Below are 18,255 nucleotides of genomic sequence, written 5' to 3' on the forward strand. Positions count from 1 at the left end.
CCATCCTCAAATAGCCATCACCTAGTTCGGTGAAAGGTGTCCAAAGCATGCTTGGTTTTGCCAACTTTTATCGCAGGTTTATCCCGGAGTTTTCACGTGTGGTGCAACCCATCACTGCACCCTTGCGAAAAAATAAACGTTTTGAATGGACCGAGGAAGCCGAACAGGCCTTTCAGGAGTTGAAAGCTAAGTTCACGTCCGCACCTATTTTGAAGCACCCGCGTCCCGATCTCCCATATATAGTCGAAACCGACGCGTCCAGCTTAGCCATGGGAGCTGTCCTGTCTCAGAGAGACCCTGAAACCAACCAACTGCACCCCGTAGCATTTTGGTCCAGAAAGTTCTCGCCGCCGGAGATAAATTATGCGATCACTGATAAGGAACTATTAGCCATTAAGTCCGCCTTCAAGGCTTGGCGGCATTATCTCCTCGGCGCCTGGCATACCATCACCGTGATCACTGATCACCGAAATTTACAATATTTAAAAACTGCCAAGGCTCAATCGTCTCGACAGCTCCGATGGGCTTTGTTCTTTGCTGAGTTCGATTTTGTAATCACCTACCGCCCCGGCTATAAGAATGGTAAGGCGGACGCTCTATCCCGAATTGGAATGGAAGAAATAGACACAAACTCAGAACCTGTGCCGATAATTCCCGAACAAAGAATTTTGGGGATAACCACTTTACAAACCCTTGAAGACATTCGAGCACGAGTGAAACAATTCCTGGACTCTTCAGCCTTGCAGGATTGGATCAAAAGGGGGTCTAACTTTTCAGTCAAGGATGGCTTACCTTACTTCCAAGGACGCTTATTTTTGCCAGAAAAGGAATTGCAAGAACTGGTTATTTCCCGTCATGATACCCTGATGGAAGGACATCCTGGCATTGCCAAAACAGAGGAAAAGGTTAAACGACAATTCTGGTGGCCTTCCTGGCGAAAGGATATTAAATCTTTTGTGATGTCCTGTGGAGTTTGTGCCCAAAACAAAGGTCAAAAGACAAGACCCGCCGGTCTTCTTCAGCCCTTAGACATTCCACCAGCACCTTGGCACACCCTGTCACTAGATTTTATCACGGACCTGCCCTCTTGTAATGGTTACAATACTATTCTGGTCGTGGTGGATTTATTTTCCAAAATGGCCCACTTTATTCCGTTGAAAGGATTACCTTCAGCCTTTGTTCTTGCCAAAGAATTCCTTGAAAATATCATCCGTTTGCATGGATTCCCGTCCATACTAGTCTCCGATCGGGGAAGCCAGTTTATTTCTCATTTTTGGAAAAAGTGTTGTCAACTGGCACAAATCGACGTAAGACTCTCGACCAGCCACCACCCACAGACCGATGGTCAGACGGAGAGAACGAACCAGACCCTTGAACAATATCTACGATGTATGTTGCACCAATCGGAGGGTAATTGGAAGGACATTTTATGGGTGGCAGAATATGCATACAATAACTCGATACACTCTGGAACTGGTCAGAGCCCCTTTTATACCCTATATGGACATCACCCTCGTACTTCAGACTTGGACTCACCTCTGAGCCTTGAAATGCCCGCAGTGGACCATTTGCATTCTACGATTACTCAAGCCTTCAAGGATGCAACTGCACATTTGCAACATGCGAAAGGGAAATACAAAAAGAATGCGGATCTGCATCGAAGAGAGGCGCCTCCATACCAAATAGGGGATCAAGTATGGTTAGCTACCAAACACCTATCACTCAAGGGGCCTCAAACTTTTAATCCAAGGTATTTAGGCCCTTACTCGATCAAAGCTATAATCAACCCAGTGGCAGTCAAGCTCGATCTACCAGCTAACATGCGGATTCACCCCGTTTTTCACGTGTCACTTTTGAAACCAGTGCACACAGGAACCAGATTAACAAAGCCACCAGAACCGATTCAGATAGATGGGGAGCCTGAATTCGAGGTGAAGAACATTTTGGATTCTAAGATCTCAAAATCAAAACTTTTCTATCTAATTGATTGGAAAGGGTACGGGCCTCAGGAAAGGTCTTGGGAACCCAGTGATCACGTACATGCACCTCGGTTGGTAAAGAGGTTCCATCGGAATTTCCCAAACAAACCAAAACCTCCAGAAGGAACGACCTTGGGAGGGGCCTTGGGGGGGAGTGCTGTCATGATGCCTACCCCCGGAGCACCAGGCCAGGCCCAGCACCCCCGGAAGCAGATATCATGCCCTCGGGTAAAAGCCCAGCGGCCCCTTATAGGGGCTCTTTGGACTCAGTCCTGGCGCCTTTGGCGCCAGGCTCATGTTGGACATCAGTCCTGGTGCCATAGGCGCCAGGCTCAGAAAGGGAGGTGTTTTGTGCACTTACCTGATGCAGACCATGCTGCATGCTTCAGGCCTCCCTGAGACCTGAAAGGGACTATTTTTTCATAGGGTCTATTTTTTCACTCGGGCGTGGCCAGGGAAGGATACATACCTAGTTGGGGAAGGATACATACCTGGGACTTCTTTGGAGGCTATTTAAGCCACGCCCAGACAGCAGCTCATGCTTCGCGTTGTTCTGCTTCCTGCAGCTTAACGCTCACCGTGTCTGCTCCTGCTCCTGGACTCCAGCCACGCCCGCCTCGAACCTGGAAGACCTGCAAGGAAGGAAGAGAAGAGAAAGGTGAAAACCAAGGACTATTTCAAACTTCTTACCTGCATCCGGAATCTTCTCGCCAGCATCCCTGAAGATCTCCCGGCTCCATCGCGGCTGTCGGCATCGGACGCCACATCTCTGCACCTAGGGGAGAGAGGAAGAAACAAAAGGTGAGCAGAAGGAACACAGAAGGAAAGCCTGATTAACAGCCATAATACTTACCGGCTTTTCTTCCACATTTCGGGTCGGCGCCGCCCCGTTGGCAGGTACCGTACCCTGGCCCCTATGGGGAAAGGACAAGAGACATTTCTGGGGAATGATAAGGACATTTAGAGGGATCGCCCTCATCACTACTCACCTCGGCAGTTTAACCCCTCGAAGCATCGCCTTCATTCTGCACCTGAAATAAAGGACAGATCACAGGTTAGAAAGACAACATTAAGGGGGCCTCACTTGAACTTTGAACTTTCATACTTACGGCGCATCGCTCAGGAAAGTCAAGTGGATTTTGCCAGCGCCATTCTGAAAACCAGTGAAGTAACTGGACGAACACGCGCCCCTGCACCAGAAGCAGGATGGAGAGTTCATCCTTCCAAACCATAAGGTGAGCTTAAACCGGGGTTTGGAGGAAGTTAGAGAGGAACAAAGGGGGAAGGGGGAGCTAGCACACTATTCTGCAGACTGTTAATCCCCTTTCTCATCTGCAGAAGGATATTCCTACGGGCCAGGCAAGCACGATTTGGAGGTCCTGTCCAATCGGTGTTCCGGGTCCGGCGCATCATGCTAGAAGAGGCCACAGCAATCCAGACTAGACCAGCGCCCCCGTGGGAACCAGGTGAGCGTTACAATGGGTAGCTGTCGATTATCTCCATTGAGGCTGTGCAGGTCTATGCAGATCTGATGTTGTTGGATTGCCATTTTATATCACAACAGGACCCAGCCATTATGATGATTCAACTGTTTCAATCATGCCCTCTGAGCATCTTGAGGAGCTGACTCTGGAATGCTGCCTTTGCATTAGTTGGGACTGGTCTGACTTTGTGTTTGACTGGCACTGCACATTCTCTAGACTGAATTTTATGCACATATTTCTTAATCACAGATCTTCAGGAAAGAATCTCTGGAGCACTTCTCTTGAAAGCAATGCTCTCACTGCTCTTATGGAAAGGACTTGATCTCCATACTGGGATCCAGCTTGATATTCAGTTTGGCCTGAGCATCCAACCCAAGCACTGCCGGTACCTCCTCTGTGAAATATACACATTAATGTCTGTTTGCCTTTAAACTCTGTTTCATTTCACGCCCGAATGATGACAAGACGAAACTTATCATCCTCGGTTCCACCCCTAATCTCAACAAACTAGACCTTAACTATTCCAGCTTCATTATAGACGGCAACCCCATCAAGGTAGCCAAAGAAGTGAAAACCCTAGGAATCTACCTAGAATCCGCCCTCTCCTTCCATAAACAGGTCAGCTCCATGGCCTCTTCCACAGCCTACACCAGTAAGCTAATAAGAGCAGCCAAACCCTTCTTATCCACCCAGAACTGCATCACCCTAGCCAGAGCCCTTGTACGTTCAAAACTGGACTATTGTAACGCCCTCTATGTAGGAGCCAACAAACAGATTACCAATAAAATCCAGACCCTGCAAAATAATGCTCTCAGAGCAGCACTCAGCATCCCCAAGAGCGAACACCTCTCCAACATCAGGAGAACCCACAATTGGCTCACCATCACCGATAAAATCATTCTCAAGGTAGCCTTCCTAACCCACAAATGCCTCAATAATGCAGCCCCCGATACCTTCCCAACAGAATAAAGAGATACTCCCCTAACAGGCCTACCAGATCTACCAACGCCAACCTTCTTACAGTTCCCAGGTTCAACCGAACCAAAATGGGCAGCAACAGTTTCCAGGTGAAAGCTGCCCAACACTGGAAGTCTTTACCACCTTCCCTCAGAACACCTCAAACCTATCCCCACTTTAGGCGCAGCTACATTCACTGGTTAAAGAATAAGGACCAATAATGGTCCATGCTGCTGATATCTATGGAAATATGTTTACCTACTTACTGCTGCTATCTATGTAAATATGTTTACCCACATACTGTGTATCACTGTTCCCTTTGTAACTGTATCAACCCATGCATACAATGTATATTACTGTACAGTACTGTAACCAAGCTGAGAATAACCTTGCTTCTCCTGCGCCCTCATACCCCCGGGTCTGGCGCGCAATATAAATGAATAAACATAAACAAACAAACATAAACATTTTGTGTACCTCGTACACAATGACCTCCCTTCTTAACATTTTACACTTAGGGGGTAATTCATAGAATTCAGCGCACAAGTGGCGCGCGCACAGTGTGCGCGTGAGGCAGTCTGCGCCAGCCACGTGCGCCAAAATCCATTTCCGTGCACAGTGTATTCATAGATTTCAACATCCATTCCATAACCAGCCGTGGCGGAGAGTAGCGCAGCTACCCTGCAGCAGCGCCAGTTACGCCCCTTGTGCGAGCGGGGTCCATGTATTTCGGGGGTGCACGGAAAGTTTCACACGCGATTGGCCCTGTGTGAGCGGGGTACGTGTATTTCGGGGGTGCGCAGGAAGTTTTACACGCAATTGGCCTTGTGCGAGCGGGGTATTTGTATTTCAGGGGTGTGCGGGAAGTTTCACACGTGATTGGCCCTGTGCGAGTGGGGTACGTGTATTTTGGGGGTGCGCGGGAAGTTTTACACGCGATTGGCCTTGTGCGAGCGGGTGGTATGTGTATTACGGGGGTGCCTCAACAAATTGGCAGTGTGTGTCCTCCCAGGTGTGCCCTGTCCCCCCTCCCCAGGGCCTGCAGGCAGACCCCAACACAGGGGTACACACTGCACCCCTGGCCATGCCCCACAGGCAGCCCATTCACCCTGGCGAAGTCCCCCAGCCAGCCCACATGTCACCACGCACAAGTGAGCACTGACTCATGTCCCCCAGCAACCCCACCCCCCCAGCATTGACGGGCACCTGCCAGCAGGCCCCGACACATGTCCCCCAGCACCCCCATCCACCCAGCATTGCGGGTCAGGCCCTGACTCATGTCCCCCAGCACCCCCATCCACCCAGCATTGACGGGCACCTGCCAGCAGGCCCCGACTCATGTCCCCCACCACCCCCATTCACCCAGCAGTGAGGGGCACCTGCCAGCAGGCCCCGACTCATGTCGCCCAGCACCCCCATCCACCCAGCATTGAGGGTCAGCCCGACTCATGTCCCCCAGCACACCCATCCACCCAGCATTAAGAGTCAGGCCCCGACTCATGTCCCCCAGCACCCACATCCACCAAGCATTGAGGGTCAGGCCCTGACTCATGTCCCCCAGCACCCCCATCCACCCAGCAGTGAGGGGCACCTGCCAGCAGGCCCCGACTCATGTCCCCAAGCACCCCCATCCACCCAGCATTGAGGGTCAGGCCCTGACTCATGTGCCCCAGCACCCCCATCAACCCAGCATTGAGGGTCAGGCCCTGACTCATGTCCCCCAGCACCCCCATCCACCCAGCAGTGAGGGGTACCTGCCAGCAGGCCCCAACTCATGTCCCCCAGCACCTGCATCCACCCAGCATTGAGGGGCATGCCCCTACTCATGTCCCCCAGCACCCCCATCCACACAGCATTGAGGGTCAGGCCCCGACTCATCTCCCCCTGCAACACGACAGGAAGCTGCACAATTATGGGCCTCATGTGCACCAAAATACCACAGCACGCCACCCCAGTCTTGACATGCAATGATTTCCCAAATCCACCCCAAACCGACATGCCTATGTCAGGACACAAATCAAAAGTCAACCATGCACATCAACACATGTCCGTCACACACTGGTTGCCATAGATTGTGTAAACCCACATTTTGACATGCATGAACCCAATGAGCGAATCCCACACTTGGAATTAAAATATGAAAATGTATTATGAACAAAATCAATGTTATGAAATGAAAGCCAAAAAAAGAATACAAACATGAAATGAAATGCATGTCCAAAAATATGAAAAAGGAAATGTAGATCCAATCCAAAGAAATCCTAAAGAAAAATGGTCCAAACTCTCTGTCCACGAAAACAAATCCAAAGGAAACATAAAAATCAAAATCCATTGCTCCATGGTGAAATCCAAAGAAAATGTACACATAAATCCAATGTCCAACTATGTACAAGCAATTTTCAAAGGGTCCATGAGCCCAACAAAGGTCCTGAAACCTATCAAAGAAACTACCTAAGAAATAACTATATACAAAAGTGTGGGGCATAGTCCAATCACCCCAAAATAAAGCAAAACGAAAATGAAACTTAACACTAAAAACTATTTACAATGGCGGCGGGCTAGTCCGACGGCTCACTTTACGATGTCCCGGGCCAGGGCATCATCGAACTCCTGCTCAATGTCCTGGAGGCGGTCCTCTTCCATGGCCCGAGGGTTTGCAGGGACGATGCCATGTTGGACTCCAACTCCCTGCGAATAGCCTCGAGGCACTCGGCCCGCCTCAGTGCCCTCCGCATGAAGTTCTCCTCCTATGACCATTGTGAGCCGTGCCTCTTCCACCCGCCGCCGCTCTGCACCTATGGCCTAGCCCAACCGCTGCCACACGGAAGACACTTCCAATCCTGGGTCCTCCTGCCCTCTGGCCGATGCCTGCCCCTCCGATGTTGATGGCCCTGAGCCATCATCACTCCCACCTTGTTGCTGCTGCTGTGCCTGTGCCCTGGCTCTTGCTGCCTGCACGTCCTCCTCCGGCTGGGGTGCAGTTGTCGTGGTGGCCACCCCTGCTGGACGTCCGACTCCCGACTGTGGCAGGGATGTGTCCTCCACCAGCCGGGCCGCTGGGTCAGAGGCAGCTCCACAGGGTACCCAGGTGATACATGGGTGGGAAGATGGCATGGAGGACGACTGGCGCATAGGGGGTTCAGGTGAGGAGGGGGTCGAAAGAAGGTCCAGCATACGGAGGAATCCAGCCCTGGTGACCCGTCCCAGTAGGTCAACGCGGTCAATGAGGCATACGAGATGACATGCAGTGTCTTCACGAAAACACTGCAGGTCACCTCGCATGCCCCGTTGACGCAACGCCACCCCAGCCAGGACAGGCTCAACCCGGTCCCGGATTGCCACGTCCGCAGGGAGAGGATGGCCAGTTGTTGTGCGCTCATCCCCTCCCTGAAAACGGATCTGGACGTAGTCATCCCTGCTGGTGCAGGATGATGCAGTCACAGGATCAGTGACAGGATTACACACAGGCACCTCAGCGGCGGCCTGTGCTGCCTCCTGTCCCTGCCCCTGCACTGCACCACTAGCACTAGTGGAATCCCCACCTCCAGACCCCGTGTGTGTCTCTTCCACGGCTTTCTCCTCCACCAAACCCCCCACCAACCTGGATGACTCCATGCCATCTTCCTCCGTCGGACCCTGTGGGGTCTCAGCTTCCCCTTCTGCTGCTGAGGAGTCCCCCTCCGACCTCCTCCTCTTGGACCTACCCTCGTCAGCTGTGGCCTGGGACGCGGCACCAGACTCCTGACTCCCCGACGAGATGACAACGTGGCAGGGGAGCTCGGCCTTGCGTCTCCAGCTGGTGGTGCGATCCCTGCCACTTTGCTCCACAGCACCCTCTCTGCCCTCTTCATCAGTTGATGCTGCAGACAGGGAGAGATAGAACACAGGCATCAGGGCACTGTACGATGGACTGATAAACACATGACAGTTGTACATGAACGGCAGTGTTAAACTACAGACATGGCATCACACTCCCAAACACGCATGTCATTTCAACTCACACACATGAGCAAATCAACAGGAATATTGCACCAGGCAGCACCATCCATACACAAACGACAGCATGAGCAGCCCAAGGTGAGCCTGACTGCACATGAAACACAGGGAGTACACAACACATGCTCACACACCACCAGACGTACATGCATTTGTACTTCTCCACCAACTGTCGCAGTGATGAGATCGCCATCCATGTCACATCTCGCATTCAGCCTTCTACATGTCAGTGTCACATGCATCCATGTTGCATCAAAGTTGCACACTTGCCAAATACACACACATGCACATGTACATAGTGCAGATACATGCAGCAGGAACCAGCATCCATGTGTGACACCACAACCATGCACCATGCAACATTACATATTCATAATTCATTACATGTGTGCACCCACACATACATTTGCACAGCATGCTTACCAGCACATACACCATCGATGTGTTTCACACTTGAGAGGAATCACATGTGGCAGGGTCACGTCCCTGTACATACGCAGCCATACATGTCCCTACAAAGACATATGTGCAACATGCACACTACTGGCACACCACAACACGCACAGCGTCCAATCAGTGTGCATGTACACTTACCGCTCGACTCCAGACGTGTCTGCCTCTCAAGGACCTGGAAGTGGAGCGCTGGGCGTATGCATTCCAGGACCCTCATTTGGTTGTCGGTCCGGTGGACCCGGCACCCCCTGGCATCCGCTGCCTTCAAGAGGCGCCGGGCCTTGTTGAGGGTCCTGGACCTGAAGTCCTCGCAGTGCTTCCGGACATGTTTGATCTCACGGAAAGCCACCCCCTCCTCGTTGATGGCAGTCACGATGTCCATCCAGATTCTCTTCCGTCCTTCATTGTCGGCGCGCAAACTTCCAAAGAGGGCATCATACTTCCCCAGGACTTGCTCCACCAGGACACCAACTTCCCTGGCACTGAAGCTGGCACTGAAGCTGGTGGTCCTCTGCCTCTCTGGCTGGGGTTTGCCAGTGGTGCCAGATGGTGTTGTGTCCGACATGGCAACCCCAGAGGCAGGTGTGGGTGGGCAACTGGATCCTGGGGCTGGGTTGTGGAGCGATGGTATCCCAGTCGGGAGTCTTCTGTTCCAACACCCCTGCAGATGGCTAACGTGCAGGCATCAAATAGCAGGGCACGTGGGCAGCAGGCAGGCAGGCAGCAGCAGATGCAGGTGGGAGCATGCTTGGGGCTCTTGGGGGCAGGAAAATGGCCTTCTGGGCAGGAGCGTGGTCTTCCGTATGTTGTTGCGTTGGCCAGCTTGATATGGAGTGATTTGGCACGTTAACAAATTGCACTTCCGCGTGAAATCCGAGGAAAGTCCCTTGGCGCGTAAGCACGTCTGTGATGTTACACGCATGGGTGTTTCCCTCGTGATGTGTGCATAGTGGTTCAGTGCGTGAAAAAACTGCACGTCCGCGTGTGAATGCGTGTAATCCGAGGAAAGGGCCTACGTGCATAAGTTTCCCTCAGCACGGGTTAAAGGTGAGCGGGGCCAGCAGTTCGCTGTACGTGCCTTTCGTGGAGACCGACGTGTGTGTTGCTACTTCGTGTTGTTTCACGCGCCTTCACAACTTCACAGCGGATCAAGGACGTATCTCATCTTTTGGAGGGGGTATTGGCTACGCGTGTTTTTCATCATCGTGCTAGTCTGACGGTGAGTCGCGCATGCTATTTTTCCCGCTGCGGGTGCCCCTGCGTATCACGTACCCATTTTCGAGGTCATAGTAGCCTGTGTGTCCCACGCGTATGCTTTTTTCATGTTCCTGGGTGCCACTGTGTACTGCGGGAGGTTAATTCCACGCACGTAGGCTGCATGGGTTGTGTGCACGGTTTTACTGCAGTTTTGGGGTGCCTGAGTGTTCCGTGAGCCGTCACTACATCACCGGGGTCACATACAGCCTTGCAGGTGCAGGGGTGCTGTTAACATCTTGCATCCCACCCCCTTCACCCCAATTGCCCAGGACAATTGTGGTGTACACCTCCCATTGGCACTCCTCCATCTGTGCCGGCACTACTCCATCTGTGCCATGGTTGGGAGGCCACCAAAGGTGAGGGGCGCCTCAGCTGGGCATACTCCTCGTGACGGGCGTGGTCAGGGACATGGCCGGGGTGACCAGGGAGTAGGGGGACTCCAGGGTGGCCGCAGAGGGGGAAGAGGCAGGGGTGCGCCACTTGTGCACGATGTTGTGCCACGTCTTGGTGCAGTCATGCCACCACCCCCTGTGGTTCCGGGAGATGCAGCTTCTGCATCTGGCACTGGCGCCCATGTGACCCGGCAGTCCGTTTCATCGACTGCCACGGGCCCAAGGGTAGTGGTAGCTGCAGGTGCAGCTGTGGACACCACCACCCAGGCTCAGGGTCTGCCAGCGCAGCCTGCGTCGGCACCTGAAGAGTCCTTGGAAGATTTCCAACAGGGCAGGAGGCAAACCGTAGGTGCACGCAGGGCTGCCCTGGCCGAGACACGTGTCCCTGGGGCAGTAATGTCATCTGCTGCCCTGACCAGCCGGGTGTTGGCAAGTGCAGGGGCAGATGCAGCCAACAACACCCTGGTTGTGAGTCTACCAACGAGGACAGTTGCGGTCAATGACCCTGCCACAGCGGATGTTGCTGCCCAGGGTCCATTAGAGGGCACCCAGCTGCCACTGACGCAAGTCCGGCCTTTGGTCGTCCCTCCACCTGCCACTCCCTTAGCTCAATCCACCGGTGCCACTGGCCATACTGATCAGGGCGGCATTTGCCAGCCAGGGTCTACGCCACAATCCAAGAGGAGGAAGGTTGCACCTGCAGCACAGGCTGGGACCCCACACACAGCCACAACCTCCTGCATGTCGAGGAAGAAGCCTTTCTGCAACCAGGAACTGGACTTCGTGGACTACGTGCGAGACCACAGCCGTGATATGCCAGTGGGGCCTAATTGTCAGACTACAGCTGCCCACCGTGATACCCACTGGAAGCTAGTTGCGGAACATGTGAGTGCATTCGGCCATGAGATGCGCACGGCGCAAGAGTGCAAAAAGCGTTGGAATGACCTCAAACGCAGCGCTAAGGCTAAGCGTGCCTCAAATTACAACTTGACTCTGTTGACTGGCAGTGGGCCTGTACCTGAGGAGGAAGACCCCACTCCGCACGAGTCACTCGTTGCAGAGTTCATACCACCTGAATCGGTCGAAGGAGTGGGAGAGATGCCGGACTTTGATGCCCAGTCCAGTGAGTGTTGCTGCGTGTTTGTTGAGGACATGTGTGTTTTACTTGTGTGATGTGTTGTGCATGACTGCCACTACATGTCATGTGTACATGGTTCTGATGTGCAAGTAATGCAATGCTTCACTGATGCATGGCTGCTCTGCAGAATGGTGGACATGTGGAGCGGACGGGGACTGTCCGCATCACCACTATTGCACCCTACTCACATGCTGGTCACCAGGATGCCCCTCCGGTCCATGTTCCAGCTCACTGGCCCTTCTGCATGTAGCCTGGGGTGACCTTCCTCTCAGCCCTGGGACTATGTCATAGCATGACTGACGTGCATGTGTCCTCTGCCTGCATGTGGGTACTCCACGTAGGCATGCTCCCTTGCCCCTCCAGCCCCCTTTCCACCCCAATTTCACCTTTGAACTGGTCTGCATCAATTTTGCCGTTAAGTACTCCTGTTCATGCGTCTTGTGTACATGCTAACTTCCACCAGCCGATCTGCCAGACATATGCTGTGGGGTACATTCTTTGTACTTGATGCAGGGCGTTTCACTTGGACTGTGCATGTGTCAGATGCCCCGCAGGGACATGAGTGCCCATTCATGCTCCATGTGGATTCCATGCATGCCCCTATGTGTCCTTGACTGGAAGATCATTGTAGTACGTGTCCAAGGTGACCTACATTGCATGGCATTTCATCAGCCTTCTCATGGCCACTGTGGCTCAGTCCTGTGTCCCACACATGTTTATGGTGCGACAGTCTGTGTGGGTCACAAGCCTCAGCCTGTTTCAGGCCCAATGACTCTGTCCAACTGGTGTAGTGTCTCCTTCACACATGGGTGTACTCCGGAGGTTTCATCATGTGTCCTGCTTACTGTCCCATCATCATCTGCTGTGTTGTCACTTGACTCACATGATGCAGTTGATTCTAGTTAACACTGTCTGTCAATACACAGGTCTATGGTCATCCTTTTGATACCATGCAAGGCATCCCTGCATTTCCACTTGGGGGGGAGGGGTGGTTTGCTTGTAGCCATGCTACCCATTGCATGCACATTGCACGTGATGCCTGAAGTTGACCTTGCACTGCCTTCACATTTTCTGATACACATCATGAAGTACTTGTACATGTAGATAGTGAGTAACGTACAAATTTGCTGCACTGCATCGACCCACTTCTGAGCGGTATAACACCCTTCTACATGCCTAATCACAGAAGCAATGTCAAGTTGACCCAGCATGCATGGCAGGTTCTCTTTTGTGTGTGACATGTCAGCTTGATGTGTTTGGTGTCTCTGTGATGTCTGTGTGTGTTGTGTGCTTCTAACATGTGTAGTGACCTTTTTTCTCTCTACTTTTCAGATGATGATGCAATGGAGCCAGAGGATGGTGTTGTCATGCCAGGCACAGAGTTGTTATCACTACAGCAACCCGGTACAAGTGGGGGTCGTAGGCCACGAAAACCCACATGTGCTACAGACCATCTTGTCTTTGGCTGGCAATGAGTCCAGCCCTGATGACCACTCTGACGTCCATGTCGAGTTGGATGTGCATCAGGTCCATATGTCAGGGGTGAGTGATTCTGATGTGGGCACACAACGAGGACACCTGGTCCTTGGGTCCCGCAGGTGTCAAGCCCAGCAACGCGATGGCCGCGCGCAACCGCGGTATACTGAGTGGGAGCAAGACATGAGTGCATATTCGGAACGCCAGGGGGCAACAATGGAGAACATCACTGTGAGCATTGAGTGTGCTCCCCCCTGCTAGGCAGGTGCTTCTTCAGCAGCGGGCGGCACAGTCCACGGCCCTCTTGCCCAGGCTGGGCATGGCAGCCTCAGACAGGGAATGCCAGGCTGAAATGTTGTCTCTGCGTGAAGCAATTGCTGCTCACACAGATGCACACATGGAGGCCCTGAGGGCTCTGTATGAGTCCCTCAGATCCACTCTGGGTGTCCTCTTGATATCCCAGAGGGCGCGATCAGAGGAGAGGTTTGAGCAGCTTGAGCATACCATCTTGGCTGAGCTATGTGCTTGCCGGGATGTGCATCAGTTGTCCAGCCAGGCCTTGCAGGAAGAACTCTGTGTTACACGTGTTACCTTGCAAGAGGAAGCACGTGTACCACGGGAGGTTCTGCATGCAGACCTACGTGTCATCGCCACACAGAACCAGGCTAGGCGTGGTCAGGCTCCTGTGCCACGTCCTCCTTTTCAGGAAGAGCCAGACTCGGACGACAAGGTATCTCCCACATAGGTCGGGCTGTGCAGGCGTTGAACCAATGGAGGTTTTTTTTTTTTCCTCAACATCATCGCATGTGGGTGTTGAGCAGCACCCTGTACCTCCCTCCTCCTGGGTGCCTCCCCCCAGGGTCTTATGTGGCCATTTTTGATTTTTCTTTTAGTTTAGTTAGTTAACTTTCAATTTGATAGTTAGTTTAATTAGGTAATGTAGGTTTTTCATAGTTAGTCTAATTAGTTAATATAGTTTAAAATTGCTTGTCTATTGAGCTTTCATGTGACAGTGTGGTGCTTTGTGGCTTTTGAAAGCATCCACTGTCTGTTCCAGCCGGTCCCTTCAAGCTTGTTGTTACTCACCGATGAGATGAGTGCGTGGAACCGGAGAGTAGATCCAAAAACCAGGAAGTTGCTTGAAGAGCTTTGGGTAGAGCCTCCACCCAAGCCTCCTCTCTGTGAGGGAATAAGACCTTCAAAATTATATGACCTCTTGCTGTAATTAACCAGACAAGGGGACTGATCACCCAGATGGGCGGGGAGAACGCACCGCCACGAACCAGGCTATAAAGGAAAGAACAACAAGTAAGTAATATGAAGGTAACACTTGTCCCCTGTAAGTCTTACTAATCGATGGAATACCTGAGCTTTTTCCCCCCGTAGTATGGAAGTACGGCACAAACCGGGAATCACCTAGGAATATAACAAGACTTAGCACCTAACTGATTTAAACTATGACACAATTCAGGAGGTGGGCAGGATCTTACCAGTGGAGAAGGACTGAAGGATTTGAGCAGATCAGAACACAACGACAGGGATAAAATAAGAAAAAGGGAAATGTTAGTAGGATACTAATACCCGGGCGGCACGAGGGTCGCACTGGATTCGGGATGGTGCACAGCTGCAGAGCGTCCTTAAGTGCACAGGAAAAACAAAGTTCAATCCAAAAGTTCCGTTCGTAAGGCAGAAAAGTCTTACCACTGGTGACTGAAGAATGAAGGTAACAACCAGTCGGGATGGCAGTTCCAGAGAAAGGTAAGTCGAAGGCAGGCAAGGTCTAGCACACTAGTGGACAGCTACTATGGCAAAAGCGTGTAGAAGAGAAGTCCGGGAGAAAACAAGGTTCCGGTACACGTGCAGGTGAAAACAAAGACAAAACTTTTTCTAGCGGGGTCCGTGGAAGAAAAACAGAGGTTCGGTACACAGAAAGGCAAGTCAACAAGGGAATTCCAATAGCGGGTCCAGTAAACAATCCGAGTCAATTCCGTAAAGAGACAAAGGGTTTGGCACTCGAAGGAGGAACTTCAAAATGCCGGGAGTAGCTGTAAAAAGAAGCGGCGTCGTGGCTGCATCCACGGACTACATCAATGAGAGAGGTGGGGCAAGCCAACGCGAGGCTCTACAGCCGAACTACCGCATGGAGCTAGGTTTTCTAGGAAGTGTAGTTTTCGAGTTGCTAACTTCCACAGCAGCTGCCATCGTGCATAGAATGGAGCAGCATTATGCCGTATCCTTTTGGGGAGCGCCACAAACCTCCTGACCTTCCTGGTAGCTGCACTGGGAAACCGAAGTGCTAGGGACGCAGGTGGCCGGGTTTTCCGCACAGGACGAGGTGAACGTCGACCCATAACACTTGTCTCGTGTATGTATTTGCAGCTTGGGTTCCTGACTCACATATGCCACTCCTGCTTCCCTTATCCATGGGCTCGCAAGGATGGTTCGGTGTGACAGCCTATTACACAAGGGCTTTGGACTGTCATATCTGTGGCATGTCTGCTTGATGCAATTCATGCTGTAGACAGTGGCTAACACACTTTGCCTGTGAAAGTCGCACTGATGGAGTGATTTCTGATGTACGTCTCCGACATGGTCCAGTCATGACATGCCTGAGGAGACACACACAGGGACATTTCATGCATTAATCATGTGTTTTCTGCCCTTTCTGCAGGGGGATGAGCCTCCAGACCACCTTTCCAGCAGGCATAGCCCATTGGACATCTGGAAGCTGGCCACGTTTGGTGGTGCAGACATGCGCATGTGTGCGCAGGCAGAGCCACAGGGATTGCGCTCATACATCCTACAGAAGCTGACGTGTTTCAAGGAACTCCAGGCAAGGTGAGCAGCACAAGGGGGCCACACCGCAGCCAACCTTCCACCAGGCCAGTTGCACATGAATGCTAAGTAGCATCACTGACTGTGAGCTTGGACAGATATTGGTGTTGAAGCGCACAGTACAGCTAAGATGCGTTGGTGGACTAATGGCTAGTTGAAGGGAAAGTTGTCAGGGGCACATGCAGGGGCAGTGGCACATATCCTCCGGTCCACCATGGTCCATTGAGGCAGTTGTATTAGGCATGTAGCGTTCCAAGACAGGGAAAGGCGAAGCTCACAGGGACAGACAGCGAGGGACAGACGCGTGTCCAGTGCATTTCATTTTCATGTTGAAATTGCCACATGCACTACCTACTTTATTTAGGTTATGCTGGAACACGACTTGTACTGAAGTCGTACCTTGCTAAATGCGTCTGGCTGCTTACCCAGGAGAAATTGAATGTTGTGTGAATCTTGACACATTGGTCTTCCATTTGCCATGCACACACCGGTGCATGACTCACTGCATTGACTGTGTATGAACCATCATGGGGGGAATCTTACATATGAGTACAAATCACCACACCAGATAGTTTGTTTGTAGAGTATTTTGTTACTTTGGGGAATGCATGGTGGTGTGTGTGTGTGTTATGGGCATGCACAGATTAGTGACTCAGGCTCTCTTTGCAGCATTGAACTGCGCATGTTACCGGACCTGAGAGTGCGCAGACAGGAGGCCAGCACTCACCCCAGAGATAAGTTGCTCTTTGACTTTAATTTGAGTAATTTGGTACTATGTGCATGATGTACACGTTTGGTCTGATTGTGTATGTGTTAATGTGATTATTATATGTTTGTACATTCCCTACTTTCCCTTGTCAATCCTACTCCCCTCTCCTACCCCTCATTCCGGTTATCCAGTATACCAATGCCTGTCCCGACTGCATATCCCTGACCCTCCTTCCCCACCAGGGTCTCAGAGGCCTGTGTGAGTATGACCTTGCAGGCACCCAGACCATTTTGGGGTGGTTGGTTCGTGCCACTCCTGCGCCTGTACACGGGAGCTGTGCCAGTACACATCAGTTTGTGGTGCATCATTCTATATTATGTACCAAACATGGTACACATCCTGTTGTGACATTGTTTTACTGTGCTACCTTGGTTGTTCCATCATTGTGCTAGTACTTGTGCTTTGTGACGTACTGCTACTTCAAGTCATCTACTGGAGGCTCTTCTGGTTTGTTTTGCTGCCTGCAGGCTTTTTGCTTGGCTTGTGTGTTTGCCTGCTTTGAGTTCTCTTTGATTTGGTGTTTTTGCAAGTCAAGTTGGCCTCTAAGGGTGCTGGACACTTTTTACACGCAAGGTGGAAGATGGAGACAAAGGGGAAGGGTGATCCTGTGGCCAGGTGAACTTCAAGGATGAAGGCTACATACCCCATGCACAGTTGTTCAGTGGGTGATGGTGATATGTGAGGGAGGGGGGTATTTTGTTGTTGGACAGTTGCCTTGCCCCACAGTGTGATGGGCACCCTGACATTGTAATTGTGGTATCCTATGTACATGATGTATTCTGCTGATCAATGGCTGTTCATGTGTTGTGTTTACCTTTTAGGTGTGAGGGTATAGTTGTGGTTTGACATGCTGGGGTGTACACCTGGGCAATGTTCACATGTGATCAGGACACTGATGGTCACTTGATTGGACATGCATGTATTGAGTGCATGTTCCTACTGACGCACACACTCGCACTATGATCCACAACATGTACAACCACCCTTCCATGTCCACATGTGCACTCAGTTTGCCTTCTGGGACCCATTGTGTCCCTGCAGCACATGATCTATGACCATTTGTGGATCCTGTACATGCGTGATTTGTTTTTTATTTAGTTTGTCGTTTTCATGTGATGCTCAGGGTGTGCGTCACACACAATGGCTGGTCACTATGCTGTGTGCTGAGCAGTGTGTTGCAGGAGATGGACACAGCACACATATTAAGCAGTGCTGATTATGCCGTGCACAATGTGCATGTGAACAGGCATTCATTGTTATGTTCAAGCTACAACTGTTGTTATGCATTTGGGTATGACTTGCTTTGTGTGGGAGGTTGTTGGTCAGTCATTTCATCTGATTCCATGTCAGGCATCATTGTCTGACGCCACTTTGCATTTTTCACATGTCAATGTGTACATTATTGTTACTGTGTTGGTGTTTTACTATTGCTTGCCATGTCATGTTGTGGTTTTGGTGGCTTTGGGTGACATACCAGTGATTGTCATGGCCTGTTTTGCAGGTCTGTGTGATACACACC

The sequence above is a fragment of the Ambystoma mexicanum genome, chromosome 8 (assembly GCF_040938575.1).
Source record: "Ambystoma mexicanum isolate Mex_15411 chromosome 8, UKY_AmexF1_1, whole genome shotgun sequence".
NCBI classification, from domain to species: domain Eukaryota; kingdom Metazoa; phylum Chordata; class Amphibia; order Caudata; family Ambystomatidae; genus Ambystoma; species Ambystoma mexicanum.